This window comes from Caretta caretta, chromosome 3 (genome assembly GCF_965140235.1).
Source record: "Caretta caretta isolate rCarCar2 chromosome 3, rCarCar1.hap1, whole genome shotgun sequence".
NCBI lineage: Eukaryota > Metazoa > Chordata > Testudines > Cheloniidae > Caretta > Caretta caretta.
The window spans coordinates 71,726,622-71,741,578 of record NC_134208.1 but is presented as its reverse complement, the minus strand read 5'-3'; positions in this window follow the sequence as shown (position 1 = coordinate 71,741,578).

The following is a 14,957-nucleotide window of genomic DNA, read 5'->3' as shown; positions in this document are numbered from 1 at the left end:
GATGTATACCGTGGAAACTGCAGCAGACTTTATGTATACACACAGAGAATATGAAACAATACCTCCTCCCACCCCACTGTCCTGCTGGTTTACCAGCCCTATTTTCTGGGGCTTGTAACACTTACAACATATTTTTAGACAGATGGATTCATCTCATCTGCTTTTTGGTTTACCAGCAGGACAGTGGGGTGGGAGGAGGTATTGTTTCATATTCTCTGTGTGTATATAAAGTCTGCTGCAGTTTCCACGGTATACATCTGATGAAGTGAGCTGTAGCTCACGAAAGCTCATGCTCAAATAAATTGGTTAGTCTCTAAGGTGCCACAAGTACTCCTTTTCTTTTTGAAAATCTAAGTACACTATAACCAAGTACACTGGGTCACCCTTGTTCACAGGTTTGTTGAACACCTCAAAGAATTCTAATAGATTGTTGAGGCATGATTTCCCTTTACAAAAACCATGTTCACTTTTCCCCAAGTGGTACAGTTTGGTTCATTTAAGAACGTTACTCTATTTGACTCTGTTTCTTTCCTAACTCATGCCACTCCCCCACCAGCATGACCTATTCTGTCATTCCTATATATTTTGTACTCAGGTATTATCATGACCCGTTGATTATCACTGTTCCACCAAGTTTCTGTGATGCCTATTATATCAATATCTTCATTTAGTATCAGGCAGTCAATTTCACCCTTCTCATTATTTAGAATTCTAACATTTGAATAAAAGCTCTTATAATTTTTTTTCAATATTTAGTCCATGTGATATATTTAAATGGGACTCTTTGTCATTTATTAGTTTCTTCTCAATTCCTACCTGTACTTTATCAAATTCTATCCTCTCTTCTCTTTTAATGGGGTTAATGTTAATATTAACATTAATCGTTCACATTATTATTAACAGATAATAGTGTAGCAATTAAAGATTCCAGTAAATTACTCCTCCCTTTATTATTCTTTTCCAGCCTAAAGACCTTAAAGTCAAGTTATTAGGCAATGCCTCTGCCAAGTCTAATTTCCTACCTTATGTGCTCATTAAGCATGTGTCTCCAAACTAGTGGTTTGAAAGTATAACATATCTTTGCCATTCTTAATAAAAAGCATCCTGATTTCCACCCCCTCCAAAACAAAACAAAACACTAAAACAAACAAACAAAACAAACAAACACTTCCAAAGTCTAAATGTAGATTTTGAGGGAAATTCCAGCTTTCTGCTATATCACCCTAATCTGTCACTAATTTTCTACTTATGTCCCCTGACAGCTCCACTGACTCCTTTCCTGGTTGTTTGCTTCTCATATTGATCTTTTCCTCCAAAGCTTTAACCTGTCTTAAGCACAACAAACAATTTAGGGACTTTATTTGTCTCTTGAGCCTAGCAGTTTTAAAACCTTCTGATGACTTTATCCTTTCAACCTATAAACTCCTATAGTGGTCTTCATTAATGCTTCTAACACTTTCTGCCATGAAATCAGATGCTTTGTCTTTCATTTCAGTTTTCCACAGTTAATATTAAAGCTACTGCTTTGGGTTGCCTGCAAGGTTTGTACTCTCAAGCTCAAATTCAGTAAACACTGACATGTGAACATCCATTTATTTTAATTATCCACATCAGATAGTTCTACCTTGATCTTTCAGATAACATGCTAAGAAGCTACCTTCCCTTTCTTCTACTTTTCTGTGTTGAAGGTTGTTTGAGATAGTTTATTCATATTTTTGATGTGTCCAGGAGGTTATAATTTGTTAGACACCAGAATTAAACAGCATTTTAATTCCCTTGTTCTATTGTCTTTAAATAGGGATTTTCTGGAATCTCTTCATGTTAGCAGCTCTGCATAGAATGGATGTCACCTTTACAAAAAAGACACTACTAAGCTTTGTGTTAGGACAGACACCTTGTCTAGCCACGTTTGTATCACAGATATTAGATTCTTGTTTAAACACACTTTGTCAGTTGCCGGGTTTGACATTTATGTTAATTATTTCCGTTCTGTAAGGGGGACATCTATTTCCAAGCTATTTTCTGGGGCTTGTAACACTTACAACATATTTTTAGACAGATGGATTCATCTCATCTGCTTTTTGTGAGTCACTAAATGCTATTTTAGCAGCAACAGAAAGATCCCAACTCTGGCTATTGGAAGTAAGTGAGTGGTAGTACACGTTCATTTTTAAAGTTGCATTAATGATTGTATTAAAAGCTAAAATGGATCTAGGTGACCATCCCAAAGAATATGGAAAAAAAACATATTGCTTACCAGAGGTCAATCAAAATAGAGTTGGAAACTGGGGAATCATTTATTAAACAGATTGTTTAATGTAGGTTGTATGTAAATACTGATCTCTCTCCATGTATACATAAATAGATAGATAAATAGAGTATAATATGCATATAAAGAGTAAAAATGGTATTTGCTCATGTAATGAAAGACTGTACAGTAATGTGTGCAAGAGGGGAGAGTTTTCTCTGGATAAAGAACCAATTGGATCCAGATCCAATCTAATCAACAGGCCTCTACGCAAAGAAAGCTAGCAAAGGGTCTTGGGCCTTTGTCCACAAATGTGTTTGACTCGTGCATTTCCCATGTCTGATACACTCTCTCCTTCCTCAGGGCACAAGAATAACCAAAAAAGAGAGGACTTTCTTGCCCATGACTGCATCTCTTGTGGCATGTCTGGTCGGTAAAAGTGAATTAAGGTTCCACTAAACTGGGCAATAAATGAGAGGGGAAGATATCTGTCTTTTCAGAATGCTGGCAATTTCCAGGCAGCACTCAGCCTTGTAGTACAGATGCAAATGCCTGGCTGAGAGCAGGCAGGAGCAGAGTCAAATGAGGGAAGAAGGTGTAAGACAGAGAGAGAGCCAAGAGATAGATGAGCTCTGGCATTCCCTGCCTCCCAAAGTTGTCCCCAGCTCCGAAGTCCCTGCACTAGAGCCTAGAGTTTCTGGCCATGCGATTTTTCCATGGATTCTTGAGTCCAAATTTTGTGAGCCTTAATCCATCCTTGGAAGAGTTATGGTTGTGTGGGCAAATTGGCTTTGCTATTTCCTCATTTGTCCACACTTCACCTTGCAACTTTAATGCTCTTTTAACAGGTTATTTTTAAAGCATTATAATACATGCCCAGATACTATGGTAAAATAGCTATGTCACATATATTTTTTATCTATTTGTATATAGATAGATCTATCTATTTTGTGTATACATGGATATGATATGTGTGATTGTATATAATGTATAAAGTGTGCGCAATTAAATTCTTATTGGGTTTGGGCTATTCATTATTGTTATCTCTACACTTGAAGCTCTGTTGCATATCCTATTCTTTGCTATGCTGATTATGCAGGGAATACTAAAAATGTTATGGTACCAGTAATTAGTTATCTAAGCCTGGAGAAACATTTTTAGGCGGATCACAATTTACTTTGTATCTTTCTCTATAACTATATAGTATATTGGGCATGATTCTTGTGTACATAAGGGCACTTTACACTGCTCTAGAGATGAGAATGATCCTTAAAGCAGAAGCAAATTATATTTCCATTCATTGTAAGGCCACTTTGCATTGCCAGAGTGATATAACATGGCCTCTGTGTATTTGAGAATCAGGCCCACTGTGTTGATAAATGGAAAGTTATTTAATTTGCTGTTCAAATCAATACCAAATCAATGTTTTTCCCTTCCTTGTTGTTTTTCATTATGCATTATCTTCTGCTCTGTTTATTCCTTACTTTGATCTTGTCCTTCAATAAAATCCCATTTCTCTGGAAGTTGAAAACTAAGAAAGCAGTAGTCCCATGTACCCCTAGGTTGTCCTAGATTCCCTTTCTTCCTTACTAATGAAATCTAAACAAACTGGGAGAACCTAGTATAGCATGTCAGATTATGTCCTGAATAGATCTTTCATGTGTGCCGGGCATCTCTAAATCGTCCCCAAACAATCTTCAAAATGCCTCATTTCATGGCAACCTCCCTGTCAGCCTAGGACAGCAAGACAGGCTTTCTTTGCACCTTTTCAGTGTCACTCCTGCAGTTGGAGGGGTAGTTGTTTGAGGATAATGTGAGGTGATTATTTCTGGAAGAGTTATACTATTTGCAATATAGACAATCTCTGGTGGCAATGTAGACAATCTCTGAGCTCAGGAAGGCAATGGGGGACAGTGTTCTAATCTTCTTACATTCTTGTGCAGCATATCAATGACAGTCATTTGGAGATACCTGTCCATGAATACATTTTGAATTTTCCCAGTCTGTTGCTTAGTGCTTACCTAAGGGAAAAGAAGACTCTGTCTCTACCCACTTGGAACTGACTCCCTGTGGGATAAGGCAAAGTCTCTTTGCTATCCTCCTCTATGTTGTTTGTTGTTGACTCCGGTTTTAATTGATTGGCTAACTTGAGTTAATTGGCAATATCTTTGTATATGCTAGTCTGACATTGCACAAATGCTTATTGCAGGACACAGAAGTTGTGGTGCGGCTTGATCTTAACCCCAGGCAAACATAGCTGAGCCCTAGGATAAACCACAGACATCTGTGTCCTGGAAAACAAGATTGTGGAGTATCAAGCCATGTATAAATCTGTTAGCTAATTTTAGTTTACTATTATTTTTTGTTTTTGTACTACCATAGCTCCTATGAGCCCCAATTATGGGCCAGGACCCCAGTGTGCCAATCTCTGTACACACAAAACAAAAAGACAGTCCCTGCCCCCAATGGATTTACAATTGAAGTAGTATTAATTAACTTCAGTTAAAAAAAACTCTAGGGTACATAAACCCACAGGGGCTGGGTTACACAATGGGTCTTGGAACCTTGCTAGGAGGAAGCTCTATTAGGAAGGAAGCTCTGTTAAGAAACTCAGTGATGATCTCCTCAGAAAGAACAGACCGTGTTATTCAAAGCCTGGAAAAGAGTGGATTTCTCCTTTGTTGTATCTATCTGTCAAACTGTGCTTACAATGTCTTCTGTGTGAGTCTCAGTGTAGTGAGTGAGTCTTTTGTGAAGTCTTTTGTGAAGGCCAAGACTATAACACGGTTCAAAAAAAACTATATAAATTCATGGAGGATAGTTCCATCAATGGCTATTAGCCAGGATGAGCAGGGATGGTGTTCCTAGCCCCTGTTTGCTAGAAGCTGGGAATAGGTGACAGGGGCGGATCACTTGATGATTACCTGTTCCGTTCATTCCCTCTGGGGCACCTGGCATTGGCCACTGTTGGCAGACAGGATACTGGGCTAGATGGATCTGACCCAGTATGGCCGTTCTTATGTTCTCAGACATGTTTCTTCTCTCATAGTTTTACTATTGCACTCTGCACGTTTTTTTCAATGGTCTGATAAAAAACTGCACCACTTATCTAGCTTTGAACGTTTTTCCTCCTTACTTTTCATCCCTTTGGAGCCACCACCCATTCAATGTCTTGTGTAGAACAATAAGGCTCTGGCTTCAATGTGCTGACAATTAGCTTATCTATTCACAGCACAACAGTCAGTTCCAGCGGCCTTATAAAGACGCTAACAGTATACATCACTGTCTTCAGTACACCTCAGAAATCTGGACTGCAGCCAGTGTTTACAGGACCTTGGACAAATTCTTGAACTGGGGCCCACTTTAGGCCTTATAAAGGTCTAGGGAGGTTTAGCCAAACTAGACATTACTTATCTCTGAAGAAGGAAAATCCATTTCCAGTGTCTCTCCATACACTACCAAAAGTTTAAAAAACACACATCAGCATGGAAAATGAGCACAAACAATCTTCGCACTACATTATAAGAGAATTTTTAAGCCCTTCCTCCTATGCAATCACCTGGCAATTCTTGACCCCATCTCCCACACCTAATATCAGGCCTTTCTCTAAGTAATTATACTATATATCTGTACTATGGGACCTGGGTACCTAGGTGCTTTTGAAAATCCCACAATGTGACTATCTGCATTTTTTTGGTACACAAATATCTTTAAAAATTGGCCCTGACAGCTTTTGCTCTTTGTTCCCACAGTGAGGCGTTTTATTCCACGCTTGTGTCCAGTCCTGCTATGCTTCTTCTCAGCTGGTTCTGAAGAGCACCACTTTTGGGAGGTAGCCAAGGCTCCTTGCTCAGATTGGGACAAATATTATCACTATCCCTCAGTACCTGGGATCTTGCCAAAAAAACTTTACTGTACCACCCACGCCACTAAAGGGTAATGACAGACCACTCAGATGCCTGTCCTCACAAATAGGAGCATACACTCAGAAGATCCTCCTCATCCCCTCCCCCACTTCCTTCCCCCAAAGAATATCCAATGAACCAGATTTACTGCTGCCTTATGTTGACTACCATCAGTTTAAATAAGGACACAGGGCCTCCAGTGGCAGAAAATATGCTGGATGTGGGGGAAAGGTTGCAGAAGCACATGGTGGCCTACTCCTCTTCTTCTACATAAGGGGCCTTAGCGAGGTAATGAAGATCAAAAAGCGGGTTGTGTAGTGAGAAAGGAGGTATAGTAGGGCACTATGGGTATGGACTAATTCAGCTCATTCCCATTGCAGAGGTCCTGTGGTGCCCTGGCCCTGGGGGAAGGCTACCCCCTCCCAAAGGGGCAGTGATGGAAATAGTGTGAGCCAGACCCCTAGCTGGAGTATATCAGCCACTATATCTGTCTGCCCTGGGATGAGTTTCCCCACAGACTGTTGCAGGCATCAGTGGCACAGAGATGTATAAATGTGCTCTTCCCTATGCCAGCCATAGTAAATATGGATCAATATGTTTAAACAAAATGCAGCAGAAGTGAAAAGAGCACACCAGGAGATAATATATTTATTTTTAAGTAGCTCCTAAAAACAGTTTGTGGAATTCTCTAGTTAAGTCCTACTGAGGCAAAAGCAAGGAAGGAGTCCATTAATTAAAGCCATGTGGAAAAAATGTGCACCGTTATTTAAAAAAACGAGCCAAAAATGTACAGAGATATGGAGGGGCTCAGCTAATGAATCAGGGCGGGTGGGGGTGGGGGGCTGAAATCCAGGCCAAGAGAACAATAGGGGAGCCAAAGGCCAGGCTGGAGGAGAGAAAGGGGAGAGAGAGGGCAAAGCCTGGAACTTGGAAGCCAGGAGCATGAAGCCAAGGAAGGCTGAAGGGTTGGATAGATTTACAGAGAGAAAGATCTGGAGAGGAACAGAGTTTCTTAGCCACAAGACGTGAAGTACTATAAGAGAGCAGAAACCGTCTGCAGTTTCACTGGCGCAATGCAAGAGAAATACAACCATTAGCTTACTTCTACCCCACCTGAAATGGGCTCTGCATTTGCTGGCTTTGTTTTATTGCTTGGCATCACCGTTAAATTTTAACATATTTTCCTCTTATATTGTAGGTTTATTAATCTATTTTCCTTTGTGAGATTTTACTGAGGTATTGGATTAATATTTTTGGTTCTTTTATTTCTTTGCTTCAAGCACACATTTTTCACTACTAACACATTTAAACATGGATGGAGTGTATTCGTAATAACGGAATTTCTCTGGAATAATACTTTTCAATCCAGACCTGTAGTGAAAAAAGCCCCTCTTCTCATTGCAAACCATATGCATTATTTAGATGGATTTTCTTTTTGACTCTTCATGCAACATTTCACTGAGAAAATTCTCACAAAATGTTGTTCCCAAACACTGACATTCATACCAGTACCAGCTTTTGTTTCTGCTACTGTTGAGCCTTTGTCCCTAACACTAAGCCTACTTAAATAAAGTGGCTGAAATACAGAATTGTCATGAAGATTTCAGTTTACTGTGCTATGGTAATCAGAGCACACTTTTGAGTCCCCTTAGTTGTACCTTACCAATCAAGTTCTCTCCTGAGTGCAGAGTTCTGATGCTTCCTGCCTCTCATTCAGCTCTGTGTACACAGTGGAGCTTTGGCAGTGCCACATTGCACTTTTGCAGCTCAATGGGAGGCAGTAGAGGGGACTGCCTTGTACAGCTGAGTTACTGAAAATTGGTGCAGCTGGCCTGAAAAGGTAGAGGATCTTTACCTAGACTAAACAAATTCATATAGGACAGCTAACCTATTGCTATATGGGCATAGCAGGAATAAATACAACAGTGAAATTAACCGTATTCACAATATTTATGGATCCTTCCTGACTTCTGCTTTGAATTAATTAAAATATTCAACATCATATAAATACCCTTCAAGCCAGGAGTAAGGATGCACTGATTAACATACTAAACAATCTTGCTCATCAGTTAACAACTCAAAAAAGCTATATGTAGTGCTCTTCTGGCAGACAGTCAAAACCTAAAGCAAGCAACAGTTTTAAAATCTAAATAAGATTGCCTATAGACTGAGCACAGAATGAAGATCACTATGGACAGACTGTGTTTGCAACACAGGAAATTAGAGTCTCCGAAAGTCTTTAATTATAAAACTCAAGGTCTTAAATGATTGAAGCAATTGGTATTTATCTTTTGAGCAGGACAAGGTGTCTTGTTTTTCAGTTTCATTATTTGCATTAATTATGGATCAGCAGCTTATTTCTTATGCATGAAGTCTGATAGAGGTAAAGACCTATCCTACTGCTTGTTGTCATTGTATCTTCAACAGCAGAAACTATCTGGTGACAAATTTTGTAAAAGATAAGATGGTCATTTTAACTTTTCTCTTATATATTTTGTTCCCTTTCATCTCTAAATTCTCAGTGATTGGGGTGGAAGATTTAAAGTATTGAATACTATCATTTTATCATCTCTGCATTTCAATTTGCTGCATGAACATTGCAATATACATATCTGAATTAAGCTCCCAATTTCCCAGCAAGCATCATTTATTCTCAAAGACGCGTGAGTTTCTACTTTCCAGTTGTCATTGTAATCAGACACAGTATATGCTATTTAACCATATCATGCAACTGGGGGGAAAGAGAATGAAAATGTGAGGAAGTTATCTAGTGTAATCTCTTTAAAGCACAGTTTGTAAGTAAAAGCCTACATGCACTTGTGTTCTCAAACATTCTGATCATCACCTCTGAGGGACTTTTAATAGTGAGAGTAATTAACCATTGGAACAACTAACCAAGGGTGGTGGTGGTGGATTCTCCATCACTGACAATTTTTAAATCAGGATTGGATGCTTTTCTAAAAGAGATGCTGTAGGAATTATTTTGGGGAAGTTCTATGTCCTGTGTTACACAGAAGGTCAGAATACATGATTGCAATGGTTCCTTTTGGCTGTAGAATCTATACTGCAGACCTGTATTTAAATTTTCCCCAAGCAGTTAAAGCTAACAGCAGTGTAAAAGAAAAACTGTAAATCTAGGAAAGCATCAAGCCACTGTCTAATGCTTGAGACATAAATTTTAGTCACTGAAATAGAATTTCTCCTTTTCCCTCAGTTAATCTTACTTTGTCTGGATTTTTCCAAGAAGATTTGATATTTTCTAAAGGATGAAATCAGGGATGCATTGCTGCTCTTTATAAAGGATTTAATCCACGAGTGACCAAAAATAGGGTACTTTCAAAATATCTTTTACTCTGTAAAAGAAAGAGGGTTTTTTTATGCGCTTCCTCTTTTTTTGTTGTTTTTTGTAGAAAATTTATGACTGTTTAGCCCTGATTTACTGAAGAATCTCGACAGGGGCTGTGCCCAGCAGTGAAAGTAAGCCGGTACAATCCGGTACAGCATTCCGGCAAGAGCCGGTACACTGCTGACCGTTCTGGCAGGGGGCAGCTTTCCCAGGATGGCAATTTAAAAGGGCCCTGGGCTCCGGGCAGTGGCTGGAGCCCCTGGCCCTTTAAATCGCTGCCAGAGTCCTGCTGCCAGAGCCCTGGGATAGCAGCAGCAGCAGAGAGCCCCAGGGCTCCGGCGGTGATTTAAAGGCACCTACCTTGTGTCTCTACTATCCTGGGATCCATATGGTTATAACAACACTGCAAACATCACTTCATTTACGTGAGTTTCTCCTTGTCCTCAGTGCATTAATAGAAGGGCTTTGGCATCACTGTACCACTCAAGCTCCCAACCTGTCAATGTGGGCGTTGAACAATCAAAATGAGTGACCCGTGTCCAAAACTGGAAAGATTTGTTTTCTCTGCCTTTCCCACCCCATTTTTTGCTTCCCTCCCCACTTTGTTTGCTGTGTACTCTCTGCTTGCCCTTTATGTCCTGTTAGCTCCCCCATTAGTCCCACCTTGTTTTCTCCCTGATAGCTCCCCCCTTATTGTCCCCATCCTAGTTTCCTTCCCTCTCTTCTTCTCCCTCTGCCACCAGATGGTTGTTTTTTGCCACCTCACTTGCTACCTCCTAAAGCACTGTGGATTGTGACAGCATCTCCAGGATTTCTCAAGCTGGAGATAGTGGCAGCAGAAACAGGGTTCTCCCTGTGTGTGTGGCTTGTGCTTCTCCATGTGTGTGTGGTCTGTGCTTGGTGATTTTACCACACACCCCCATACATGCCACATAATCTTCCTTCCCCTATCCTTCCCACCTGACTGGTGTTGCCCTGGCTATTGGCCAGAGCAGTTCATATGTTGAACACTGCCCAAATCAGCTGCAGTGGGAAATGCTGTACCGGTGAGAAGTCTGTGCATCACTAAAGTGTAATTAATAGATATCAGACTTTTTCTTCTTTGACTTTAAGAAGGTTCTCTAAATCCAAAAATAAATATATTTTTAGGAAATATACAATTTAGATTTTTCCAACTTGTAGTCATAATAACTTTCCAGTCTCACAGAGGTGCTATAGTGTCTGTGACCTCCCCATTCAGAAAAAAACAAACACTTAAGCACATGGTTAACTTAAAGTGTAACATTAATTCCTTTGCTGGAGTGGGTTATATAATCAGTCCAGTTGAGACATCTGAGTTGGACCATGATTTAAATGGGGAGGATTTGAAAGTAATAGTGAATGTCTTTAGAATATTTAATAGTAGGAAAAATTTGATAAGGTTAACTTGCAAAACAGGATATTCTTTCAAATAACTTCTCCCCTACCAAAGCTTCTGAGATACTTCATATTTTTATACCGGAAAATTTGATAGCATTTTCCAACTCAGTTTTGTGATGTCTAAAGCATTATGTTTTAAACCTTGCTAGAGATTGTGCTCTCAGTTTTGCACCTATGCTCCACTAATCTTTTCTCCTTGATCTTTCACATTCCCCCCCAATGGTTACAGTTCTTTGTTCCAGATCTAATAACTTTGATGATGCCAGATACAACTTTGATTCAAAGAAGTCTAATGTAGATTGCAGGGACTGACTAGATGCTTTTGAAATGACCCCAATTCAGTTTGTTTAGCGGTAGGTCTCTGATCAGTTAATTGGATTCCCTCAAAAGCATTAGTGGCTTGTGGAGAGTGAAGGATGGGGTTGTGGGAAGAGAAAAACCCTCCTCCTTGTATCAACTAATCCCCTTTATTGTCATGGTAAGGTCAGCTGATACAATTTTTTTTTTTGGTAGCTTTTCTCGCTCCTTGACTTACTGCCTTCTTTTAGGAGACAATCACATAGTGAGAGAAGGAAAGCCTGCTCAGAGCACAGAAATACAGCTGATAATGCTAAGTATTTAAAAGAGAAAATGGGATACAGTAGGAAAACCTTATTTTGAGCTGTGCTGGAAAATCTGCCCTCAAATATAAAGAAGGAAGAGGAGAATATCATGAATACACAACTAGTCATTTATAATCAGTAAAGAAAAACAAGAGCTGCAGCAGCAGAGACTGTGGGGGTGGAAGAAAAACTAGCCCCCTCTCACACCTCCTTCCAATCACTTGTAAATTCTCAGAGGATAAGACCAAGGAGAACAAAAGAAGAGCATCACCACTTCTGAAAATAAGGGCATAGGAAACTAGTAGGCATATATGGGGTTTTACTTCCTTTTCCAGCTGGGTAGACCTGGGTAAAAAGACCAACTTCCATTATCAGCCTCCTTCACCTTTTTTCCTTTCATGACCAAATTTGCTGGCCTGAACACATCTATCACTCTTGATGTAGCCAGTGAGAAGTGGCCTTATCCCACACCTCTAAAACACTCACTAAAACATCCGGCTGTACTTTCTTTTAGTTTAATGGATCATACACATTTTTTTTTCCAAATGCAACTAAATACAAATGTCAGACCCCTAAATACAAATCTTAATGCCTCCCTGATGATACCCAGACCCACACTTTTCAAACTCATGCTTACGACATATACTTCCTACATCATTATGAGTGGAGACATTTCAGAACTGGTGTCCCTCTCTTTGATCTTCAGGATCAGTCATTTTGATTTATGCTAACAAAGGCATGAAAAGGGCGACTGGTTTTTGCTTTTCAATACTGCATTTCATTTTTAAGGAAAGTGAATGATTCTAGGTGAAACTGCAAGATGTCTTGCTTATCACCTAACTGGTGAAATATGATTTTTAATTTTTTTTTCTGGATTCAATTTTAGTCTATTTTTGTACAGTTCTTATACGTCTTCATTGTAGCCATCTGCATTCAATTAGTATGTCTTTTCACGATCAGAAATGTCCATGTACTTATATTTCTTGAAAGACTTTTAGTAACACCTCTGAAAATCTCTTATTTTGGCAGGTTGAAATACTATATGATTTTTAAAATGTCCTGGTTTGCCTTTGCTTCATATACTGTTGCACAGAGGCATTAATTCAACAAACCAGTGGCTAATTTAAAGTTCATGGTATGCTCAGCAAGTGGAGATGTTAGCTTCTGTAATGAAAGAACTGCTCCCCTCGAGACCCTCAGAGCTTTGCACAACTTAGAAGTGCCTTAACTGCTGGAATTTGTATTACTTGTGCTGCACCCAATATTTTTTCATAAGAAATGGAAATGTCTCACACTAATTAGTGGAAAGTTTGGATCTCATTTGTATATTGATCTTTGCAGAAAAAGTCTCTGGCCAAGATTTTGAAAACTGACTAGTGATTTTGGGTGCTCGGTTTGAGACATTTTATAGGGGCCTGATCACTCGGCACTCTAAAAGCAGGCCTCTTTATCATGTCTAAAGTTGGGTAGCCAAAAAGTGAAGCTTCGTGGCATTAATAGAATCAGGGCTGGTAGAAAAATGAAATTAAGCAAATCAAATTGATTTTTACTTTTTCCTGTCTTCTATTCTCTTGTTTCATTTTCCTTCAAAAATATTTTACAAATTTCAGCCAAAAGAAAAACTGCATGACAACGTTCATTTTGGTCAATCAGCCTATTTTTGGGCAATGGGGGATGTCAAAAATATTTTGAATTAAAAAAAATGTTTTGATAAAAAATTTTTGATCAGCTCTGACCATACTGCTGCTACTACTAATTAATAATAATTCTCCATTTGTGCAGTTGCTTCAACAAAATAGAAACCACAGACCATTTTGACCATACCCAATGTCTACCAAAATCGCTCCTCAGCTAGGGCTTGATCAGGCTCCCTGTGAGATCAGTAGTAAAACTTCCATTGACCTCAGTGATGCAGGATCAGTTCACTAGTCTGCACCCAAAGTAGAGAGCTTAACCAACACAATTCCCATGAATGGTTGCCAGGACACAACTGCTGTAGCCAACCTTCATGTGGTTCCTTGGGGTAGGCCCCTATGTTTAACTCATTCTATGAAAAGTTTCCTATTACTCAATAGTTCACAGCTGTTCTCACAGCTCAAAACTAGGAAAAACGTTCCTGGAACCATTGCCATGTCAATTTTGCCAAAATTTTGGAGGGGGAAAAAGAGGGGAAAAAGTTTTTTTTTGTTTTGAAATGACTTTGTTTAGAATTCAAAAAAAACCCCTTTATTATGCATTGCAATATAAAATAAAAAAAATCAAAATATTAAAATGAAATATTTCAATCAATCCCAAAAAAAATCAGATTTTTTTTTGTGGAGAATTTTGAATTTTTCAGGTTTTGTTCTGAATCAGAATGAAAACAAATGTCCAAATCTTGAAATTCTTTACAAAAAAGAATTTCCATCCTCTGCACAGCTCTAATATTGAGTGCTTACAGCAAACTTCATGACATGCATTTCACAAGCAACTTTACCATTAATCATTTTATTTGCTTATCCATGTATATTGGAGACCTGCAGCTTTACTGATCTGGTTCATGTTCATCAGAAGTAGATGATTCTAAATACAAATTAAAACACCAGTGGACAATCTTATTTCCTCTGGCTCTTTTCTGTTGCCTTCAGAAAGTAATTTAGATCACTCAACAACAGCAACAATTCAGCCCTATATGAGAGGGAATCTAGTTAAACTTAAAACTAGCATCTCAGTGAGCTCCTTTGCTTTATGTACTCACATTTTGAATTTTGTTTCAATGAGAAAAACAACCTGTACTTCTCAGTGTAGATTACTGTTACTTCACACTGAAGTAAAACAACAAATAGAGGGAACAAATCTTCAGATTCTATGAGCGAGAGAGGGGAGTGAACATGTGATTTACTCTATTACATTCTGCATCTGACCTAAAACACAAAATGGTGGTTGCTTCAAAGCTGTCCCCAAAGCAGGCAGGGCGTGGGTTAGAGAATAATTCTACATTTTAATCTTAAGTATCCAGAAAACACAATGGCAGCATCTCCTTTCATTTCCACAGTTAAATACACAACACTGCTTAAGGTCAATAATCTATTGATTGTTGTTTTTATTATTTAACTTTGCGGGGGAGCAGGGGAGTGGTTGGCAGCTATTGAGCTAGGGGTGATTTTCTAGAACAATGGAGGAAGCTGAAGAAAGAAGTTGTTATCTCACTGTTACTGCAGCAATAATGTATGTCTGAGATTTTCTGAAAATTTTGGAGAATTTTCACAAGGTAGAAACTGTAAATAAGATACCCACAGATAAGGCCATCGTTTGAAGTCAGCACATTGGCAAATGTTTGTATTTCTTACCTTCAGGACACAAGTTGTTGCTGTTTGATTTGAGATGTTAGGAAACCAAGAAGCTCAGCCTACACCTAAATTGTAGCAGGAATAATCTCATGAGTAGAGCTTTAAAAA